Here is a 24,262-nt window from a genome sequence, read left to right as displayed (position 1 = left end):
GTATAAACAAAATACAATTTTGAAAATGAAAAGTAACTTTAAGGCTTCCAGAATGATCAGAAAAATTATAACATTAACAAATTGATTTGTTTAAAAAAATTAATAAAATAAAATTGGGTTATTCTAAAATAACGAACATAGTTTAGCGATGTTGAAACTGAGCTTTGTTATTTTTAAACACATTATTACAAATAAAATAAATTATTAATTGGAGATGTCGCTGATATTTGATCACATTTTTAGAACTATAATCATTATTAAAATTCATTAATCATTATTTTAACAATTAAGATATAAAAAACTAATATTATACCTTTTTATTGCTTATTATTTTTTGCAATATTATATTGTATAGAAAATATGGGCGTAACGCAATATCGATCCATATGAACTATTGCCTACATTGGATATGAATATAGACTTTTTGCTGATCGATTTAACTTAATAAGATAAAAATAAAGTTATAATTAAATATAAAAATGTAGCTTTTTAATAATTTCATGAAATTTTAATTAACGTATTTTAATATATCAAAAAAGTTGAATTTTCAATATGTAAAAATTTGTGAAAAACAAAAACTCATTGATTCAGACAAAATGTTAATAAAAAGGTAAAAAATAAGAGCCAACTACGTAAGCACATACAGATGTGATTACACAGAACATACATATTCACAATTCACACAGTAGTATTTGGGTTCACAGTGGCTATGACGACAACTGGAGTGCCACTGTCCAGCAACAAACTGGAAATGGAACTGTAGCCAGTAGCAGCGACAGTAAATTTTAACTCACAAAAATTGCACTCAAACTCAAAGGCGGCGAGTGAGCAATGCGAGTGGCTGCTGCAACTGGCCACTGGAATATGGGAGGAGACACTCACAAGCACACATACACACACACTCGCATAGCTAAGGCGACAGCCGAATGAATCTCAGCCACAGCGGGCAGCAGTAAAAAAAAAAAAAAAACAACAAAGGCAAAGCGTAGCCCAGAGCAACAACAATAACAACAACAACAACGATAAAGCAACCACAAAAATTTATGAAACACAAAAGTGGAGGAAAAGAAGTTGAAAATGTTGCCCAGGCAATGGCGACGACTCTGATTTGCGCTGTGTAGTCGTAGTCGATTGTTGAGAGAGGGAGAGCGGAGTGGAGAGTGGAGAGTGGATGCAAGAGAGTTATGACGACAGGGCGAACAGACAAGCGCAAAGAAGATGGCGATTGGCTTCGGGCGTAAACAGGATAATAAATAATTGCCGCTGCGAACACTGGCAACATAATTTTGTGCGGCCAGTGTGACCCCCCACACCACTCTCCAACCTTGTCGATGGCCTATTGTTGAGATGCTGTTGCACATGTTCTCACTGGACACATGCACTTGCAACATGTGTTGGACTCGCCTGGATGCAAAAGTTAATCTCCGGCTAAGCAGCGGATGAGGCAACGCCCTCTAGACAATTGGCCAAACAATTGACATTGACATTGATGCGCCGCACACAGCTGTCCGAGTTGTTGGTACCTGGCAAAATTTGTGCCCACTTTAAGGCTTAGGCAAGGTCAAGCGAAAGTGCCGAGCAACTGTGATAGAGGAAGTGCATCAGCAACTGCATCAGCAACTGCAACTGCAACTGCAACTGCTGAGAACAGATCTCAATATCCCATTCTTTAGTTGCGTGTCGCAAGTAATTACCTGCACGATTCCAACGATTCCAATCGATTGATCTGCCAGCCAGCATTTGATCGTGACATTTGATGGACATTTGCCGCCGCTGCCGTTTTGGAGAACATGGCAGCCAGCACTGGAAGCCTTTGCCATTGTAACGTTGATTTGTTGTAGAGAATGGGTTGGCAATTGCTTTAGCTACTGGCCTCGCGCACTAATCAAATAGTAGTTGCAGCAGTCAGTCACTCATTCATTAGAATCTCAATCTACACAGCTGACAGCTCTACAAATTGTTATTGACAAAGCAATTGTTAAATCAGAAGCGATTTTATGTTTAAATGAGACAATTTGTTGCGTACATATGTATGCAGTAAAGGCATTTGCACATAAGACTATTACTCGGTCGTGCTCCAATTTATTTTTTAAAATATTCCAGAAAGGGGCTACGAATGCAACAATAAATGGTCGGTGGTTTGGTTCACGCTGCCGCACATCCTTAATGCCAGAGTAGGGTTTGAACTTTGTAACATTTTTCTATATTACAGAATGTGCATATTTCCATACACAAGATTTGGTAGAAAGGTGGCAGACGTTTCTATAAGCAATTCACTAAAAGCACAAAAAGACTACAGATTGGGTTAGAGTAAGGCCAGAGAATAAAAAGAGATAGAGAGAGAGAGAGAGAGAGAAAGTACATGACATTAATTAGAGTGAGAATGTGATACTTACATATAATCAAAGCAAACCCTTTAAATGAAGGACATTTCATTTTAAGTGTGCAGAGTGTAATGGTGGTGAGGTTCGGGTTCAGTTTTTGCCTTTCGTTTGGCCATCTACCAAAAATAAAAACAAACGGCCGTGGCTGTTGCCTAACCGGGTGCATAGGGATTGGAGGTTCGCACTTCTTGCTAATACTCGGACAATAGCTCGTCGGACTGGTCGGGGTTTTTTCCTTTCCCTTTTGCACTTACCATAAACACATAGTTTAAGTGCGATCAAAAAAAATAAAAAAAAAACTTATTGATTTAAGTAAATCCATTGAAACAAAAAAAAACCGGATTCTAGTATGGGTACCATTAATGTGTTCCGACCGAACACCCAAATTCAAACTATTCAATTTCGCGTAAGTGAGAGAACTAAGGTGTTGATCGTCTCTCTTTCTCTTTACCCTCCCTACCTTGACAAGCAAAAAAAAAATGGAATGTGGATGCTTGTCCCTATTTCAGGTTTTTAAACCATCACTATAAATTGCAAGCGGCTAACATGGGTACTTGACAGATAAAACAATTAATTATGGAATTAGGATATCATATCATATAAGCTAATATAATTCGTTTATTCACGCATTGTTCAATTTTGTTGCCAATTAATAGCAAGGTGAGTATAACTCTATTTACAAGAAAAAATATACAGTTTCCAAACAAAATTTGAATCCAAAGTTAATATGATGAATGTGCAATAACTAGTTTAAATCCCATAAAGAAATTAAGGGGAAGGAGAAATTCACCAACATTATCTTGAGACTTGACGGATAGTAATTAATTTACCGTCTTGCTAAATTAACTGCATTTAAATGTTCATGTGTGTATATAATTACATATATCTATAGGCATTGGTTTAAACTCTTACTCACGCGATATCCTTCGAAGCAGACGTTGGGCCCAATGTATACGACGATTATGATCGCTGTTGCTAAATATTACAAAAGAAATTTATAAGTATATAAACACATGTATATATATATATATATATATATATATATATATATATGAGCAACGGTCAAGGTCGGTGGTGTAGGAATTTCCTCTCGCTTCAACTTATTTAGGCATATTCATTGCACATTTTGTTTTAAAGAAATTAGTAAAAGAAAAAAAAAAAATTAAAGGAAATAAAAATTAAAACTAAGGATCTATTAGCCGTCCATCTTGGCAACGTTAAACAATTAATGGAATTATATGGCAATGCTGCTAAGCAAGCGAAAGGGGTACACCAAAAAGTAATACAGACTCGGCTCCTTTGTTACTCTCTGCAGGTTACACTATATGCTTAGTGCATGCGGTCCCGATGGTGCTGCATAAATAGTAAGCGTTTCACCCGCTTGACGCCGTTTTCCGAGGCTATGCCAGATGTTGTTCTTCGCAAGACAGCGGCTGATAAGTAAAATAGCAACAAAATTGGTTCTGCTGGGTTGCTAAGTGCGACACGTGCTCTTGGTGTTGCCCTTGTCTGGTCCGATCTCCCCCTCTGGTAGTGCCGACTAGTACGTCTAAATCTAGTCAACTGAGCAGGCACGGAAACTGTGGAAGCCTTAATTAGTTCCAAGTCTCAACACTAGCACATATAAATACCTTTTCTTTAAGGGTCACCCCGAATCACAATTAGGTTAGTGGGTCGAGTTGTTATGAAGGTTTTTGGTTTCTATTAGCGTACCAAAAGAACACTTCCAAACTGTACCACAATTGCAGCCTTGGTCGTTGATGTCTTTGCAAAAATTATTTGCAAAGAAAGAAAAAAATGTTATGAACTTAACTCGCACGCGCTTCAAATATATCTGACATGCTGAGCTGTACTTTTAACCTTTACTACTTCCCAACGACAAAAAAAATAAGGAAGCTTTCAAAAGCTCTACATCACGCGATTATATTTTAAAACGGTACTATGGCCTGATCTTATCACCTTTTTCCTCTCTATTCGCCCTATTCGGTTGCGCATGCCCTCAGCTGTGCAATAAACGAAGAATTGGCTTCCAGCGCGGTCGGTAAAGCAGTAACTAAACTAGAGCAGCTGATCAACAAGCAGATTCGTTTGGGGAGTGCAAAGCAGCCACTACACCACAGTTTATGCAGCGCTACTTGCTAGCGGGACATAAACTGAAATAACTATAATAACTGTTGAGTTAGAACTTGTTACTAGTTTGTATATCTTTGAGATGAAAAGTACCGATGCATTTACCTGTTTCATTAGCTAGTTGATAGTAGGCTGGGCTGACTTTTTGTACAACAATCGCCGGAATGAAAACTGGTGCAAGCTTAGAACTAAACTTCTTTTGCGCGTTACTCTGACAAAAATTGCGGCGAAGACTTTCGTACCGGCAGTAAGACTTATGTTTCGGCTGCGCAAATTATATATCTTAGCATTTCTATTATGTGACTGAGCTACATTGTCTTTAGCTATCTGACGGATTACTTGTAAGGCTGTGGGCCTCTCAATAGCAGTGTCTTCGGACAAGAGGTTAAGTCGCTTTAGCAAGTCATAGTCTTTACCGTTTAACATCATATTCTGTCCAAACGCTAAAAAATATGGAGAGTACCCTGTACTTTGGTGAACGCTGGCTCTCAAGGCAGCACAAATGGCGTACAGCTTTTTATCCCAATTTGAATGATCTTTTCCGATATAGGCTCTAATAGCCGCTAATACTGATCTATTTACTCGCTCACTCGCATTACTTTGTGGCGAGTATATTGCCGTTCGAATGTGGATGATTCCATACCGGGTAAGAAAAGCTTTAAAGACACTAGAAATGAACTGAGAGCCATTGTCGGTCAGAATAGTTTCTGGCACGCCGAAAGTGCAAAACAGTGTGTTTTCTAGATAGTCGATAATTTTGTTGGTAGTAAACGCGCGAAGAGGCCACATAAAATGAAATTTAGTATTGTGGTCTACAACCATCAGGAGACCTATATTGCCGTTCTTGGACCGAGGATATGGCCCTAGAAGATCCATGTAGAGCTTCTGAAATGGCCGTTCTGACGTCATAGGCTTGCCCATTGGAGGTCTCAACACTACATTGGGGCTTTTCGTTTGCCGACAAACTTTACAATTGACTATATATTCATGAATTTGGGCCGACATTTTTGGCCAAAACAAGTATCTCTTGAGTTTCTCTATTGTTTTTCCGATGCCACTGTGTGCAGCGTTAGGGGGATTGTGGGCTCTCTCTATCACTTGTAGGGTGAGAGACGAAGGTATCCAGAGTTTCCAGGATTGTTTCTCCTGAATGCTATATCCCGTCGCTGGCTCAGTACGTTTATATATAAAACCGTCGATTATCTGTAAATCCGGTAATCTGGATTGGTTAGAAGAAATACTGTCTATCAGATCCAGATAGTTTGGCGATTTGAATTCGGGTGAAGACAGGTCAACTATGGGACCTTTGCTCCTCGAATTCCGCAAGCTCTGTCTCATTTTGACGCGATAGCGCATCAGCGACAACATTTTGTGTACCGCTACGATGCGAGACTTTAAACTTGAAGCCCTGTAATTTGATCACCCATCTACCTTGACGTCCTCTGAGATCCTTCTGTCTCATGAGCCATTGTAAGGAAGCATGATCAGTTATTACTTCGAAGTCCTGTCCTTCTATATACGCTCTAAATTTAAAAATACCTCTTATTACGGCTAAGCATTCCAGATCGGTCACACTATAATTCCGTTGGGCCTTTGACAGTTTTCTCTGACATGTATGCTATTGGAGCCTCCTCTTCCTGTTCATTTAGTTGAGCTAGAACGCATCCTAAACCAGTTGTGCTAGCATCGCAAACTAATCTAAAAGGTTTTGAGAAGTCGGGTGTAGCCAATACAGGTGCAGAAGTTAAAAGTGTTTTTAAGGTGTTGAAAGCGGAATCAGCATCAGTGTTCCATTTCAATACTTTCGATTTCTTTAGCAACTCTGTAAGCGGAAAGCTAAACTGTTGCATAATGATTAACGAAACGTCTATACCATCCAGCGAGTCCAAGAAAACGTCTCAGTTGTTTTACACTTTTTGGTACAGGGAATTCGTTAATAGCTTGTATTTTGCTAGGGTCCGTCTTTAGTTGACCATACCCAATTATAAAGCCCAAATATTTAATTTCCCGCATACAAAATTTTGATTTTGCGATGTTGATTGTCAAGTTCGCTTTACGCAAGTGCAGCGCTACTTCCTGCAAAAGCAACATATGCGAATCGAAGTCCTCTGATAGCAGAAGTAAATCATCTAAGTAGACAAATACGCGGGTCCGCAAATGGGCTGGTATCACGCGTTCCATTAGTCTACAAAGCGTTTGAGGAGCGTTACACAATCCAAACGGCATTACTTTGTATTGAAATAATGGACGATTAGGGACTGTAAAAGCGGTATACTGACGTGATTTTTCTTCTAGGGGTATCTGCCAGAATGCGTGCTTCATATCGAGGCCCGTTATATATTTAGCCGGCGGCAGACGACTAAGAATTCCGTCGATATGGGGTAGAGGGTACGCATCTTTACGAGTGTACTTATTTATGACTCGAGAATCTAGACACAGCCTGTTTTTATCCTTTCTTTGCACAAGGACGCAGTTGCTGCTCCAGGGGCTATGCGATACCTCTATTATATCTAAAGCTAGCATTTTCTCGATCTCGTCAAACATTAGCTTTTCAACGGCTGGCGAAATAGGCCAATGTCTTTGTTTGACGGGGGTCACATTATCTATTTCAATGCGATGTTCGATTAACTCAGTGCGTCCTAATCCTTCCTTTTCATAAGAATAGAAATTAGAAATGATCGAATTTAATCGTGACTTTTCTTCAGCGGTTAGCTGATGCATTTTCGCTGTTTCCTGGATATCCTGTTCGTTACTGTTGTCTAATTCATTTACGGACTCATCAGGACGAATTAAATTCGTTAACAGTCCAAAGTCCTGCCAAAAATTTATGCCTAAGTAAACATCTTGTTTCAAATCGGGTATAACATAAAAATCAACATTATGCGCTTGTTTTCGAATTCAACTTTAAGTGTCAGTTTGCCTACCACTGGGCAAATAGCGTTGTTAGCTGTTCGGATTGATCCAGAGCATTTGCGCGCTTTGGGATGTGACAACAGTGACTTAGCTGCAACATTACCGAGGCAACTAATCGTCGCTCCGGAATCTAATAATGCTACATATTTTTCTCCCTCTAGGCTTAACTCAGTGTACAAGCGGTTATCTGAGCTCATAAACACTGATTGAACGAGCTTCTTACGAAGACTTTTAATATTTTTCCAGAATTTCCTAAGTCGAACAGTAGAGCGTTTTGGCCGACTGAGAAATTCGATGGGTTCTATGCTGCTAAAAATTCGTCTTCGTGTGTCAAGATAGTGTTTTACTCTAATATGGTACGGTACGTACTTATTTTCAATATCAGTTTGAGTTGCAGTCTCGGCGACTGAACATGTATTTGCCATATAAGTTGTAAATATAGTATTTGGAGTTGATTGCTCCAAACTACCATATGACTGTATTTCTGGCAAGGACTTTATTCTTTTGTGGGATGCGTCAAACTGGTGTTGGTCTGCGCATCCCGCTTCCGGTTTCCCAAAAGATTGCATTTGCTACAATTGGGTTTAAAAGTATTTTTAGCACCGCAACCGTAGCAGAATATACGCCTTTCTCCCATGCAGTCATCGAATCGGTGTCCCACTTTATCGCAATTCCAGCACACTATTTTCTTGTTCTGTATTTCTGAAATATTATCTTCTATATCATTATTTTCCAGTAACTCAGAGACATTACCTCTACCGTATTTGGTTCGATTGGGAAACGAGCCAGTTTCTCTACAGAAACTTTCATGTTTCTTAACTTCCTCTCTTAATTCTGCTCGAGTTCTAATCTTCAAATGCAATAGTTCGTACCTGAGCGCTGTTCTCGCATTGCGTTTTTAATAGGTCAACAAGCTTGGCTTCGCTTATTTCGTTAGATAATTGGCTAACCAGGCCTTCAATCGCTGATTGAAAATCATCAAATGTCTCCTGATCTTTCTGGCGTCTTTTCCTAATTAGTTCCCACAAGTCAAAGTCGTCTTTAACGTCCTCGAATCTAAGTCGGAAATCCGTACAGAAAGCCAACCAGGTATACTGTGGGTTTTTCTTGTGGAAGCTCCAAAACCAATCATTGGCTTTCCCGAAGAAAAGTAAATGAAGATTGTCACAAAGCAGCCTATAGTCGCCGTTCAAATTTTGAGCCGTTAATGAACGAATTCGATACAAGAATTCATCTATCTGCATAGAGTCTTCGAACCGTCAAATTTAAGTCGCCAGGTTTGCATAATGCTAGCTGCTTTTTCTGAACTCAAACTTGAGTTTGATCGATTGCTACCTCTGGGGCTGTATGGTCCGCAGTCAAGGGGTATGTCAGAGTTCTGGGCACTATTAGGGAGAGTATCAGCACCTAATCCCCTTGGAGACTGAACTAATCTAGAGCGTGTTGATTCAGCTTGCTCACTTCGTACATTTAATGTTGCTAACTTCTCTGCAGTGATTGTTCAACAGAAGCTTTAATAACGTTTTTGAGTTCTGCTATTAAAGTCCTTTGCTGAGATTGTAGAGCTTCGTTGATATAGGTAATTGTCTCTACATTTGGACCATTGTCCACTGACTTATTTCCGTTGCTGCCTAAAGACATGCAACTACCTAAATATTCTCTATGATTTCGATTCATAGACCTAGTTTGCATACTTCGCTTGGGCGTGGCTCCTCGCCCTTTTCCGAATCGCTGACCTCTCCTGATACCTGTAGTAGTCGAACCATCTTGGCAAGGTAGAGTATTTCGCGATAGAGTTTCGTCTGTTTCAGCATTACCAGCTGAGTGTAACTCCGCTGCCAGTGTATTGTTCATAAATATTAGTTGCCCTGGGTTGCAATCTGCCTCACATACTGGACATTTTGGGGTTGTCTTTAGTGTATTGCTTATGCAAACGTCGTGAAAACGGTGTTGACAAGGAGTAGTCGCAGATAGCTGTTCTGCTTGCAATTGCTCATGGCAAATGCCACAAAATGGATCTTGCGCGTTAATCGCTGCAACTATGCTCTCTGTGCTTCGTCTCACTGCCATAATGAATGCAAACTTTTGCTTGTTTCCAAACAACAAAGGAAAACTAAATAGGACTTGTATTATTAAGTCTTGGTTATTTATTCTATCTGTCTTTTTCCCCACGTTATTGCTTACAATCCTTAAGCAAACTGAGTAGTTGAATTTGTGCTATTTATTTTACTGGAGTCTATTTCTGATTTGGATTTTTACTGCTCATGGACTACTAGACAACATCCGAAATATTTCCAGTTTGTTGTAATTCCAAATAGTCCTTGAAAACAATTAACCCAAATTTGATTATTATTCCCTCTTTTCCGATCTTACCCGCTGCTTAAAGTACTAGTAATTAATTGTGGTCGACTAATCCAGCAATGCCTGAATTACAATCGCAAATTCCTACAACTAACTACTGTCTGAACACAACGTATTTTCCCGAGAAAGGGGCCTAACAGGGTAATTAAAAAATAATAGGTAGTAATTGATATGGTATGACTTCGAGTTTCGATTGGGGATTGTTGTGCACTAGGTGTTAGTCGTGCTTACGCAAGAAGTAAAAGTTTTACGTTCTTGCTAGGGTCCCACGTGTTGGGCGCCATATATGTAATGGTGGTGAGGTTCGGGTTCAGTTTTTGCCTTTCGTTTGGCCATCTACCAAAAATAAAAACAAACGGCCGTGGCTGTTGCCTAACCGGGTGCATAGGGATTGGAGGTTCGCACTTCTTGCTAATACTCGGACAATAGCTCGTCGGACTGGTCGGGGTTTTTTCCTTTCCCTTTTGCACTTACCATAAACACATAGTTTAAGTGCGATCAAAAAAATAAAAAAAAAAACTTATTGATTTAAGTAAATCCATTGAAACAAAAAAAAACCGGATTCTAGTATGGGTACCATTAATGTGTTCCGACCGAACACCCAAATTCAAACTATTCAATTTCGCGTAAGTGAGAGAACTAAGGTGTTGATCGTCTCTCTTTCTCTTTACCCTCCCTACCTTGACAAGCAAAAAAAAAATGGAATGTGGATGCTTGTCCCTATTTCAGGTTTTTAAACCATCACTATAAATTGCAAGCGGCTAACATGGGTACTTGACAGATAAAACAATTATTATGGAATTAGGATATCATATCATATAAGCTAATATAATTCGTTTATTCACGCATTGTTCAATTTTGTTGCCAATTAATAGCAAGGTGAGTATAACTCTATTTACAAGAAAAAAATATACAGTTTCCAACAAAATTTGAATCCAAAGTTAATATGATGAATGTGCAATAACTAGTTTAAATCCCATAAAGAAATTAAGGGGAAGGAGAAATTCACCAACATTATCTTGAGACTTGACGGATAGTAATTAATTTACCGTCTTGCTAAATTAACTGCATTTAAATGTTCATGTGTGTATATAATTACATATATCTATAGGCATTGGTTTAAACTCTTACTCACGCGATATATCCTTCGAAGCAGACGTTGGGCCCAATGTATACGACGATTATGATCGCTGTTGCTAAATATTACAAAAGAAATTTATAAGTATATAAACACATGTATATATATATATATATATATATATATATATATATATGAGCAACGGTCAAGGTCGGTGGTGTAGGAATTTCCTCTCGCTTCAACTTATTTAGGCATATTCATTGCACATTTTGTTTTTAAAGAAATTAGTAAAAGAAAAAAAAAAAAATTAAAGGAAATAAAAATTAAAACTAAGGATCTATTAGCCGTCCATCTTGGCAACGTTAAACAATTAATGGAATTATATGGCAATGCTGCTAAGCAAGCGAAAGGGGTACACCAAAAAGTAATACAGACTCGGCTCCTTTGTTACTCTCTGCAGGTTACACTATATGCTTAGTGCATGCGGTCCCGATGGTGCTGCATAAATAGTAAGCGTTTCTCACCCGCTTGACGCCGTTTTCCGAGGCTATGCCAGATGTTGTTCTTCGCAAGACAGCGGCTGATAAGTAAAATAGCAACAAAATTGGTTCTGCTGGGTTGCTAAGTGCGACACGTGCTCTTGGTGTTGCCCTTGTCTGGTCCGATCTCCCCCTCTGGTAGTGCCGACTAGTACGTCTAAATCTAGTCAACTGAGCAGGCACGAAACTGTGGAAGCCTTAATTAGTTCCAAGTCTCAACACTAGCACATATAAATACCTTTTCTTTAAGGGTCACCCCGAATCACAATAGGTTAGTGGGTCGAGTTGTATGAAGGTTTTTGGTTTCTATTAGCGTACCAAAAGAACACTTCCAAACTGTACCACAATTGCAGCCTTGGTCGTTGATGTCTTTGCAAAAATTATTTGCAAAGAAAGAAAAAAAATGTTATGAACTTAACTCGCACGCGCTTCAAATATATCTGACATGCTGAGCTGTACTTTTAACCTTTACTACTTCCCAACGACAAAAAAAATAAGGAAGCTTTCAAAGCTCTACATCACGCGATTATATTTTAAAACGGGACTATGGCCTGATCTTATCACCTTTTCCTCTCTATTCGCCCTATTCGGTTGCGCATGCCCTCAGCTGTGCAATAAACGAAGAATTGGCTTCCAGCGCGGTCGGTAAAGCAGTAACTAAACTAGAGAAAAAATGCTCAAATCGAGCACATTCTGTAAATATCCAAATCAGACAGAGTAGAATTTGTTAAGTTTAAACGAAGTCAGCAGAACTTTCCAGGTATATCCGCATTTCCACGAAGTATGGACTGAATAAAAGTTGGCAAATTATTGTAACAGGTATTTTTCCCCAAAATACCAAATACCCAAATACCAGACTCCTTCTTTGACATTAGACCAGCGGAGAATGTTATGAACTTCTTTCAAGAATAATAACATGAAAAAATGCAGAATTTTATTTGGGTTATTTAAGACGCCTATATAATTGAAATTTTATTTACAAAAACGTATTAAGTTCATCCCCAATCATTTCCATTATAAAACATGGTTTTCTCTGAGTGCAGCGGCGTTGAGAACTGCAACAGCTAGCCCCTTGCAGCCTGCCCCTGCACCGACTCGAGGCACTTGCAGCTTATCAATTTACGCTTGCAAGCCCGGCAACTGGACAGTTGCAGGTGGCCTTTTGGCATTACCCAAGTCCCAGCATTTCGCTTGTCGTCTTCGCATATCAATTTCCACGACGGCCCCTCAATGTGGCCAAAACGAACTGCCAGACAGGCGACCAAGTCCGAGTCCAAGTCGAAGTCCTCAGTTGTTTGAGGAATTATGTGTTTGTATAACTTTTTGCCGCGGGCACTTAATATGCTCTGTAGTGTCAGTTAGCCCCGCTTCCCCTAACCCCCCTTCACTGACTAATTTCATATAACAAGTTTCTCATTACCGCGCGAGTTTTTTTTTTTTTCTTTAATTTTTGCATTTGGGGTTTCAGCGCGCAGCTGCCTGAACGCAATCAATGTCAAAGTTGATGGTTGGCGATCCAGATCTAGACAAGCGCTATAATTTGCCAATTAAGGTGGCTCATCGTGTGGTTAGCAGCGAGCGCCCCTTGATCCAGATCCATATCGAGACACAGTCAAAGGCTGACGACATTAGCGCAAAAAAAAAAGCCCAAAATAACAATGCAAAAAATAAAAGGTTGAAGAGAAAAAAAGAGCTAAGAGGCGCCTAGGCAAAAACACACACACATTTACACACATAATTTGTGTGTGTATCAATTAATATAATTATTAGGCAAACAGCAGAAAAAAAACTAAAAACAAGCCAACGCCATAAAGGATACACAAAGTGCACATTTAATGGCCGCCAACGACAATAAACAAATGTTTACCTTTAGCTGATAGGCAGCACAAAACACATGCACACAAATCCACACAAACACACAGCTAACCCTACATGCTGCCTGCTAAGTAGCTGCAATTATTAATTGCCATTTGTGACAACTCGGCGCGACTCAAAATGGCGGCCTTTGTGGAACCACAACAACAACAATAAACAAACAAAGAACTGCAAGCGGCAGTGGCAGCTATGTCATTTTAGACACAGCAACACACACACACACACAGATACACAAAGAATGCAAACAATGGCCACAAACAACAACCACAACAAGAACAACAACAACAAGCACAAACAACAACCCAGCAGAAGCGATCAATTGCGCGAGATAAGCGCATGTGGACGTCAACGTGGACACCACCACCGAAACCAAAACAAAAGCACAATTGAAAAAAATCAAAAAACAAAAAAAAAAATAAAAACAGAAAACACCACACATCACATTAAGAACAGGTGACCAACCCAGGCGAGCAGCCCAACTCAACTCAACTCAACTCAACTGAACTGAACTGAACTGAGCTCAACCCAACTCAACCAACCAGCGAACCAAATAGCCAAACGCCCTTTACATTGCTGACATTTCACAGATTTTAGCAATTCCATAGGGTGTGCGGAGTCGGTGAGTGTGGGTGAGTGTGTGTGGAAGTGTGGAATAACCACACAGCGAGAGAGTATGACGGATTGCTGCTAAAGCTTGACATCATATAATGATACATAAATATGTCCACAATGGGCCAAGATCTATATTAATATAATATTTGTAATGTATTTAGTTCCTTTACATATGAATTATATTTAAAGATCCAGTGCTAGAAGCTACATACAACATGATGTATTTGAATGCGACAACTTTGCGCTTAGAATGTTGTCAACCTTTTCACTTATTATTTAATAGGAAGGGAAACTTAACGAATTCCAGCTTGGGCTTTATGTAGAAGATTAACACCTGAAAATATGCCTCTACTAACTCTTTCACAGATAACAGATAACAGATATTCTTTATCTTTTTGTATTCTATAAACCGTTTCCCAAATAATATTGTTTACTTCATCTGACTAACCCATATTGATGTCAATGTTCTTCAGTTATTTTATTATTTCATTTCTTTTCACATCAGTTCTTGCAGTTCTTTCTACGTTTTATTCGTTATCCATATTCATATGTATGTACTCGTATATAAGAACCAGTCTTAAATTGTAATCAAACCAATTAAAATCAACCGATGATCGGCGCATTCTAATGTATACAAAATACACAAGTCAAGTCCATGAAAATATTTCGAGAATAATTGAAAATAATATTATAGTTTATTGATGTACCTTAAGAAAACTGAGCTTAAATTTTATATTTAACTTAATTCATTTATATGCCGCTTTTTTTTTGTTAACACATTTAAGTATTCAAAAACATAATGTTAAATAATCCTTTGCTCTTATTAAATTTCCGAACTAAATATCCCAGGCTCAAGAGTATTAAATGCGTCGACATGTTAGCTGTCAGTCAAAGCAACCATTGCTTGTTTTGTCGCTATTGTCATATTCGACATTAACACACATGTGTATCTATTATAGCAATGTATGTATCCATAAGATACGAGTATCTATAGATCTACATAGATGTTGTTAAAGCTGGTAGCAGCATGTCATATTGTGTCGTGTGCTGTGTTTGACGCTGTCATTATAGTTAATATGCCTCGTGCGCTAACCAATCGATGCATGCACCCCTCTCGCTTACCCCTTACCCCCGTTCCCCATGTACGTTACCCCACTGACGACTACCAACATTATGCAGCCAGAACTCTGAAAGTGTCAATCTTCGTCAGGCGATGGGTTGCGGGGAGAAAAAGATTTGTGGCACAAATATGATTTATTGAGAGATGCGACTAGCGGATACCAGAAACGGGCATTGGCCAGGCGCTATCGGAACAGTTAATCAGCAGCGAAATTAATAAATTCGCCGAGTTTAATAGAGTTCAAAAGGAACAGCTTAAAGAGCAACAACAACAAAATGAAACAAGATCGATATAATCGAGAGTGCGCAACTTAAAGATACCCTATATATAAGTGCGTATCATACATTTCAATAAATTGACTTGTTTTGCGATTGATAGATCGGAATATTATTTAAATTAAAATCTCGACATATTTTCCAGGATCAATGCGATCATACAGATGGACAGACGAACATGGCTTTATGGGATCGCAGATATTTATTCTGTTCGGTACCTAAGGACAAAAACAAATATACCCGGTTTAGCCATTACCAATAGGTACAGGCCATAAAACAACTGAAAACTGGTCAGTGAGCCAGACAATACGCAGTCGCAGCTCGAAATCGGAATTGCGGCTTCGCCAGAGTGTGCGCTGTGTGTGCCTTTGGGGTCAACGCCGCAAAGATGTTCCAGAAAGATCATCAAATGAAGATCTCAAATGGGCTGCTCCTCGTCTAGGCAGTCGGCTGGCGGCTGGCGGCGCACAAATAATTCAATCTAAATTGTAAGTTTGTTTAGCCTACACGAAAGATGCGAGTAATAACAATAACAACAACCCAAAACAACTACGAGATGCAACAAATGACAACACAACTGACCAGAAGATACCCTTTAACATGGTCTAAGCAGCACACACAATGGCAAAATATGGGCATGAATATAGCTAGCTCTGAAGTATCATAAAGCAAATTTGAAGTCAATCTCATAAACACCTGTTCTACACCGTCGTAATGAGTTCACTCGAATATGTACTCCACAATATTTCGTATTAATCGATTTAAACTGCCCATATTGTGTTTAAATTATTCTCATAATCAATAATATCGGTAAAATGCTTCATAAATATTTATACAAATACAGGCTTAGCTCTGAAAAGAATTCTTTAAACGCAGGCAGATTCTACAAATTCAACATGTGAAAATGTTTAAAATGTTCTAATGGACAGGCAGATGAATTAATATGTGAAGAGAACAATAAATTAGACATATTATAAATATATATTAAGCCTATCAGCACAGATCCATGTGGTTAAGTATAAATATTTCGACAATTTAAAAAGCAATATTTGATCTGTTACAAACACTATCACAACTTCAAAATACCCCATATCTTAAAGCGTATCCTGTAAGCACGTAATAATAATAATAATGCACAAAACTTAAAGTTCGACTTAAGTTGAAGTCTGGCATTGCGTTGGACTTAGCAAATCGCCCAAATTAATCGACTCTTTCACTCTACCGCTGTCTCTCTGTTTCCCTGTCTCCCTTTCTCTCTCTCTCTCTCTCCTCTCTCTCTCTTTCTGTCTCTTTCTCGCTCGCTTGCATCTTGGTTCGCTGCAGTTGCTCATGATTGCCAATGGCCAAGCGCCTCTTTGGCTATTTTGACCATAATTTTTGTTTTTGGGGGCGCAAATAAGATTGATCTTTTGTAACTTCCAACTCTTTTGTTGCGACTACAGCTACAGCTCCGGAGCTCTCGAGACAGGCTGGAAAGAGCTTAACAGACGGCAGCGGTAATTTGTTATCGCGATGATTTATGAACCAAACGCTTTTTGGTGGGTGTTTACACAGGCAACCAGCAACAATAACAGCAACAGTCCTCAAGAGAAACATTCTAATGCAGTTGCAGGGACCAGGGAAGCATCGTATTCCCATTCCAAGCTGCGCTTAGATGGCGCTGACCGAAGGGCAACGGGCAACTGGCAATAAGCAACGGAGAACGGCAACTGCAGCGCCAACTCTTGATGGATTTGTGCGCGGCCTTTTCAATTCCAGACACCATTTGGAGCTCCAGCTCCAGCTACAGCGCGTTGTGATGCGATGCGAATCGCGGCCAGGAATTAAAACGGCCGCAGACTCCGCGGCACGTTTCCGCATTTTACCTGGCGACTCCTTATGCCGGGTGCTGCTCCCCTTGCCCCAACTTGCTGCTCCCGCTGCTGATCAATTGCAGCACCGCGGGCCCCAAAAAGCAATAGTAATGATATTGTAGCCACGTTGGACACAGGACGCGCTCCACTTTGGGGCAGCAGTTAGCACACGGTTTTGACTCTAAACGATTCAATCTGTTAACTGAGCGAGGGCTCTGGCTGTCCATGCCCTGTAAATTCCGAAACTATAGGGTATGCTATCTTGTGATATGATAAAAGACTGGATTTAAGGAATTAATTGAGAAATAGTATAAAAGGTAGTTAAGCCTTGAGCTTTAACCGACCCCAAGTGAATTTCTTCAATAAATTAATAAATAATAATAAATAAATAACAAATTAATAATGTGAGTTAACAAAAAGACATTATATATAAAAATTGTAAAAAATGCAGGTAGATTAAATAGCAAAGCCACAAAGCTTGTATTCTGACCTTAAATTGCTCCATAAATGATTGCAGGGTATGCCTAATTCGGCGTGTACTCATCTATTCAATGGCTTTCTGCTGGACTTGTGGCTGTGATGTCTAAATAGGAACAGAATGCAACACATTTATATTTATGCGCCTCTAAACTGTGGCAAATTGTAGACTCCTTGAGGGGCTGGTCGGGGGCGTGGGCGATAATTGAGAATTTATATGCAACGTTTCGAGGCGACGTTTATTGGACAAACGTTGCGCTTCCTGTTTGCATGGACTTAGGCTGCCAAACCCAAGACTTATCTCACGATCTGAAGTATTCGAAGCTTGGCATTAGTCTAATTGCCAGCGTTTAAAATGCCAGCGAGCGCACCTGTCGGCCTCTGCGGGCCCATTAATCAGCCCAAAAAGTTGATATTTATTTTTCAATAAACTGCGCTTAATGATAAGCGCCCAAAGGCAGCCCCAACGATCGGCCATAATCTCTGCCGTCCCCAGCTGCCGAATTGTCAACATAATTGCAATGCGAAACACCAGCAGCAAACGCGCGGCGCGACTAATGGGTCCAAATAACAATGATTAAGAGGCCAAAGGGAGCCGGAGAAGAAGAAGCAGATCGCGCGACTGTGAATGCCTCACGGCAATTTATGCACTGCAAAAAATCCGTTATCAAATACAAATCAAAATACGATGTGCATTTTCATCATAACCAGCTCAGACATAATTTAAGTACAAAAATGTAAGATTTTCCTTTTCTTTAAAGGAAAACAAAGTTAGGAAAATTATAGTATATATAGGCCTAATTGTTATTAAAGTAAACAATGTGAGATTTTTATCTTTTTAGAAGAAGAGCCCTTGCAAGCTTTAAAAGTTTAAAGAGCGGGAGAGAGAGAGATAGAGAGATCTCATGATGATCGAAAGGGATTGAACATTATACTTGTTAATGAATAAGACTATTTAGTTTGTAATAACAATTAAAATATGTATTTATGCTTACATTGAAAAGAGTACGGAATTAGGACCAACAATTTTTTTTTGCTCTGTGACAGCAACCGAAGATCAAGATGCCAGCGTGGTAGCTGAGCAGTTGATGGTTGGAACGCTGAGGTAACAAGGCGAAACCTGTTGACATTGATATCGATACGGCTTACGGCTCTCGGCTGTCGACTGTCCACTGTCTACTGTCGACTGTCGGCTCTCGGCTGTGGACTGTGTGGCAGCCACACACTCGAGTGGCACACGTCTATCATAAATCAGCCCGTCGATCGAGGGTCGCTGCGAGTTGGTTTCCCCAGTTCTCACGTTGCGAGGGTGTAGCTCACATTTGACCACGTAACCCGATGACTTGTGGATTCTTTCACGGCTAATTTAACCGATTAGCAGACTTTCAGCCAATGCCACAGGTAGTTCTCTCCTACCTCTCCTTTAACAATCAAGAAGAAAGCTCCTGTCTCAGCATATTGAAATTGACTCTCGATTTGCGGTTGGATTTTACGATATTTTTGGTATTGTGTGGGACATGTGCCGCTGCATGGTTTCGTAACCGATATACTTATGACGCCCACACACGTTGCAGCTGTCAGTGCGGCAGCCTTCCCGACCCCCTCCAATCACCACGTGTTCCATTGCAAACTAAGTATTTGGCCAATGCAAACAGCAAATGATAGCAAAATTTTACAAACTTAAAAGTAAATGCATGTTCAACCACAAACGACAAGCTCGCATGCGGGCGGATGGGTGGGAGTCGGGCGGGCAGTTGAGCTTTCAATTGGGGTTGCTTTGCAATTGTTATGGAGTTCAGCTGGTCTGACCTGGCCGTTTGTCACGCCCTTTTGGCGCCATGCACAAATCTTATATGCAAAACATGTGCAAAAGTGAAAAATAAATCTGAAACTGAAACTCCAAATTCGTGCACAATCAAGAAGGTGAGCGACATGTAGGACCACTATACCTCTTGATTTACTGAATTGAATGCTTGCCGAAGTCAAAAAAGATAATAACTCAAACCTGGATGCATGGATGGAAAGAACAAGGCTTACGAACTTTAAGGCAAGACTTTATTTAAACCGTGCATCGAAATACCATTGCTAACTAAGTGAAATAACAAATTTGATAGGTAATTCATAATAAAAATCAAGCAACAAGTGTCCATTAAAGACCTCTAATACGTTAAGCATCATTGTAAATAGCCGCTTTATCTACTTCATTTACAGGGTATGCTCAAACTCAAAAATGGTTGCAAAACACAACAAAAAAAGATAGACTGCAATTGTTCAACGCCTTAAAATCACATTAATTAACGTCCATGTTTTATTCCAGCTTAAAAAAATAAATAAATAAATAAAAGCAAAAAATGCATTTAAAATTATGAATGCTTATTCTCACTCCAATTATCAACAAAGTTAAGCATACGCCTTGTTGCACTTGCAGCAATAAATAACAAAGTGAGTGATAGAGAAAGAAATATATATTAAAACACACAATTTTAAATGCAAATTTAAACATGCCCAATCCCCCCTCCGGCAGCCGCTCCCCCACCCACTGTGCTTTTACTCGCTGCTGTTGAAAGCCAAAGAAAAATGTAACTTTTTTCGCTTAATTGCAGCACAAACAATGTACATGTAGAGGTCGTGAGGAGGAGGGAGGGGCACACTTCTGGCAGTGGTCAGACAGTGAGGAAAAGCAAAGAAAATGGGCCTGTGCATTTTTAATGCGGCGTTTTAATGGCATGATTATCAAGCGCCCGACTTCCTCTTCTGCTGATACTAAATATACATCTGCTACATTATAAGCATATGTAGTCCATCTAGAGAGGCCGTCCAGTTGTTCTGGTCGGATCTTATCACAATGCAAATGCATTGAGCATAATTCAGCTAATCATAAGAGGCCATGTCAAATTTAACAAGTCCCGAACCCAAACTCAAGCTGGAACCCCGCTCCGACTTCCCCCTCTCACTCATCCACTCTCTGTGCTGCAGCCGGAGGCCCCATGCGTGTTGGCTTATGCTAATGTCGTGTATTGCCCGTCGCGAAATATATATGTATATGTATATATATATATATAAATATAAGTATGTATATACATATAACATCTGAAAAAAGCAGCACAAAAAATTAATTTAAAAAGGCGCATTAAGCAAAGAAATTAAATAATATAATTTTAAATGTGTTGCAATAAAACAAGTCAGAGAATATTGAACTTGAATGAAACGAAGCTTATAATACACTTTACTTTTATTACTGCAAATCTGAAGTTTGATTTTCTCAGTCGACTACCTGAATTACAGGTGCTAAAGATGGTTACTGTGTGAAATTGGGTAAAGAAATTTAATTGAGAACAACATTTATCAGATAAATATCACTAATTGGACTAATATCATCTTTGTATAAGAGAAGTGTTGAGTCCATTTCTATGACTGTCAGAGATTGATAAGATGAAATAGCATCCCCTTTTTGAAGACATTTTTTAAACTAATTACATATATATAAAAGCATTTTCCCGACATAAGCTTTTCAATTTCAAGAGGGACTTTAACGATATAAGCTTCAACAAAAGTATCAATGTTTTAAAGAACATCGCATTCGACTGGGCGAAGCCGAATCTAGAATTCCTAGTCTTCAATATAATTTTTAACCAGAAAAGTTCCGTTTCTGCTTAAAATATATACACCACACTAACAAATATTTTATAAGGCAGCCAATGCTTTTATAGCTGATATACCCTGTTCAACTCTTAATGAAGAGTACTTCAAATGCTTAAGCATAAAGGAGAACAGCAAAAAAGAGAGTTTCCGAGTGCATTTCATAAATCATTTTGAAATTATGACTTTATTTTATGCGCCTCCTTGGCGCGCATTTTTATACACAAATTATTTGATTATTTATGTATCTGTCAAGCTCTTTAGAAGGGAGGGGGAGAGAGAGAGAGAGAGAGAGAGACAGGGCAGAGAGGAGGCACACGAGACAAGAAGGTGCGCCCAATGCGAATCGCTCAGGTGGGTCGTCAAATGCATTTTTAGCACTCTTTTCTTTTTATTACAGTTTTTAAGTAACTTTTCCTATGCATATCTGTTATGACTTTTTAATTGTGTTTTAGCGAAAGAGAAGAAGGCAGTGGGGTGAGCGATCAAGGTGGGGTGTGGGATGCGGTGCGGCTGCTCTCATTACAAATGCAAATGCAAAATTCATGTTTGCGCAAAATGAAATTATGCTAAATGCGTTTTTAACGCTTTGCTCACCGCAAAACTGAGGCCAAAACGAGGGGCGCAAAAGAGAGAGAGAGAGAGAAAAAGAAGAAGAATTAGCTGGGAACATGCTCCGAACTCATTTGCATGTGGCAAGAGCCCAGAAATGTATCCATCAAGATAATCGCTCAGGTCTGACCAGACGCGCGGAAAGTCCTCCCGAACCTCGAGCCCTGCGTAGATCAATAATGCCATTAAAACTACGAGCCTGCATATCACGCAAATTTCCACTCGACCCCAAAAAAAATAAAACTTTGTTTACCTATAATCGTAAACAAATTATGTGAATTCAAATGAAATATTAATTGAGGCTTCCCAACCACGAGTTAGTAAATTGCTCTAGGAATGGGAAAAGTTCCAAAAGCAAGGGATATAAAATGCGCCCATAGAACACCTATTTTCAGGTCAATATTGCTGATTAAGGACATTGCGCAGCATTTTTATTAAAAACGGCATTTTTACATTGTTATTTCTGGTAATTCTTTTAATCTGTTGACATTTACATTTTTATTAGCCAAAGGAAAGTGGATAAAAGGGTATTTTTGTATTTGCCAACCCCATACACATATCCTATTTATCCATATATATGAGTATTTTGTACACAGGGTAGATCCTGTAATTTTTAAAATAATCGATAACATGAAAGTTTCCATAAAATCAATAAAAATAAATCAATATACAATAAATGTTTTCTGTGCATGTCTCGAAGTTTATAAGAGCTGCAGGTCTCAAAGTTGGTATGTATAATAATAGTAGATCCAGAGTATACTTAACTAGAAGGCATAATCGTGGGATTTGAAAATTTCATAAAGATCGGACAATATGCATCGAAATTTATCAAAGCTTTTATCGGTCGATCAAGGCTAAAATGGCTAAAACCCATTCAAACTTTTTCAGTATTATAGTTTCGATCAAGCTAAATGGATTTGATAAGAGAATTTTATTTTAGTATTATTTGAACACTCTAAAATCAAATTCTTGGATTACTTTAGAGGTAAAACAGTCATTTACCCTTTTTGATCATCTATTACCCTATAAAAACGAAACCAAATTCTTTTAGCTTATGTTGGAAAAGTTTTGTGTTTTATAAAAATCGGATTTTAGGGATATGCCATCCGAAAAAAATATTTTGGATCTTGGCTTTCAAACTTTGTTTCCGAATATTCTGATGGGAAATACATTTTAAAAACTGACTTAAAGTTGAAAAATTAAATTTTAGATAGGTTTAATGAACTTTTTGTGAATAATATGGTTTCCTACATCTTATAAGTCCTATAAATACCCAATTTAGGTAGAAGTACATATTATTACATAATATTATATATTATTCAATAATATTTAAATCAAGAATTTTCGAGATGACTATCTTATTGAAATTAATATGATTTTTTTTTCGGAAATTTATATAAAGTACTTTTGTTCAACAACCCTTGTGCTTGAGTCTTTTAGATATTAGAGGCAATTAGAGGCGCTTACTATTTGAACAGTAGCAATTAGAGGCAATGGCAATGTGAAAATAACTTAAAACAACCATTACCAGACGCAGATAAATAGTCTATGGGGGAGTCAGACGAGACCGTGCGTCCCGAAGAGTCGTCTGGAGAGGCTCGGTGAGGTTTGAGCTTGCAGAATAATACTTCATTTATGTAGATTTAATGGCTCGCATCTGGTTTGCACGTTACACATTGCAAGGTGTAAGTTGCAAGTTGTCTTTGTCGGAGTAACACGAGCAATTTGCGCCGCATTAAGCGGGGAGCACGAAGGCCGGGGGTACGAGCCGGCTTTATCAGCAATTGGCCATCTTAAGTGCGTCTAAGCCGGGGCACACAAAGAGTGCCTTTTGTTGGTTTTGTTGCTGCAAAGTTAAATTATTAATATGCAAAGGCTGCTTTGTCGCTCTTTGTTCTTATATTTGTTTATTTCTTTGTTCTCTTTGCACTGCCTCGCTTGCCTTTTGCAGAGGTGTTCGGGTCTGCACTTTGAAGGCGTTGAAAATTTCAACGCATTTCACTCAATTTCCAGCGTGAGTTTTGCACGGAACGAAATGGCAATGAAACCACGCCATGTTGTTAACAGCGCACTCTGCTGCTCTGGTGGTTGTTTCACACACACACACACACCCATGCACACAGAGAAGAGAGCGTATTCACACACAGACGCGACGTCTTGCGGGGCGGAGTTACAGCTTTTTTATTTTTTCTTTTTTGTTAAGCTACAATTGAGCTTAAAATGGTTTTGCTTTTACAAACTTTACCAAAAAACAACGACCAAGCCAGCAATTTGTACTGGCTATTTCATTAGGCGGCATAGTTCTTCATAATTCAACAACAATTAGTAAATAATTATGCCTCGACAATTGTCACAATGAGAAATTGAGCGTTTGAGCTTTTAAGTTTACACGTC

At 39.0% G+C, this 24,262-nt stretch overlaps 1 protein-coding gene and 1 long non-coding RNA gene across 2 annotated transcripts in view; both read right to left on the bottom strand.

Annotated features, from left to right (window-relative positions):
* ss (spineless) overlaps positions 1 to 24,262 on the bottom strand; it is a 108,264-nt gene that overhangs the window by 59,596 nt on the left and 24,406 nt on the right. The window lies entirely within an intron of this gene.
* Positions 2,985 to 4,735, bottom strand: LOC116650267 (uncharacterized). The gene is made up of 2 exons (XR_011416124.1): positions 3,675 to 4,735; positions 2,985 to 3,359 (listed from the first exon to the last, which is right to left on the bottom strand). It is a non-coding gene; the product is annotated as an uncharacterized lncRNA (long non-coding RNA).

Source organism: Drosophila virilis, chromosome 2 (assembly GCF_030788295.1).
Source record: "Drosophila virilis strain 15010-1051.87 chromosome 2, Dvir_AGI_RSII-ME, whole genome shotgun sequence".
In the NCBI taxonomy this organism is placed as follows: domain Eukaryota; kingdom Metazoa; phylum Arthropoda; class Insecta; order Diptera; family Drosophilidae; genus Drosophila; species Drosophila virilis.
Note: the sequence above shows the minus strand (reverse complement) of the source record. Positions and strands in the feature narration are given on the sequence as shown.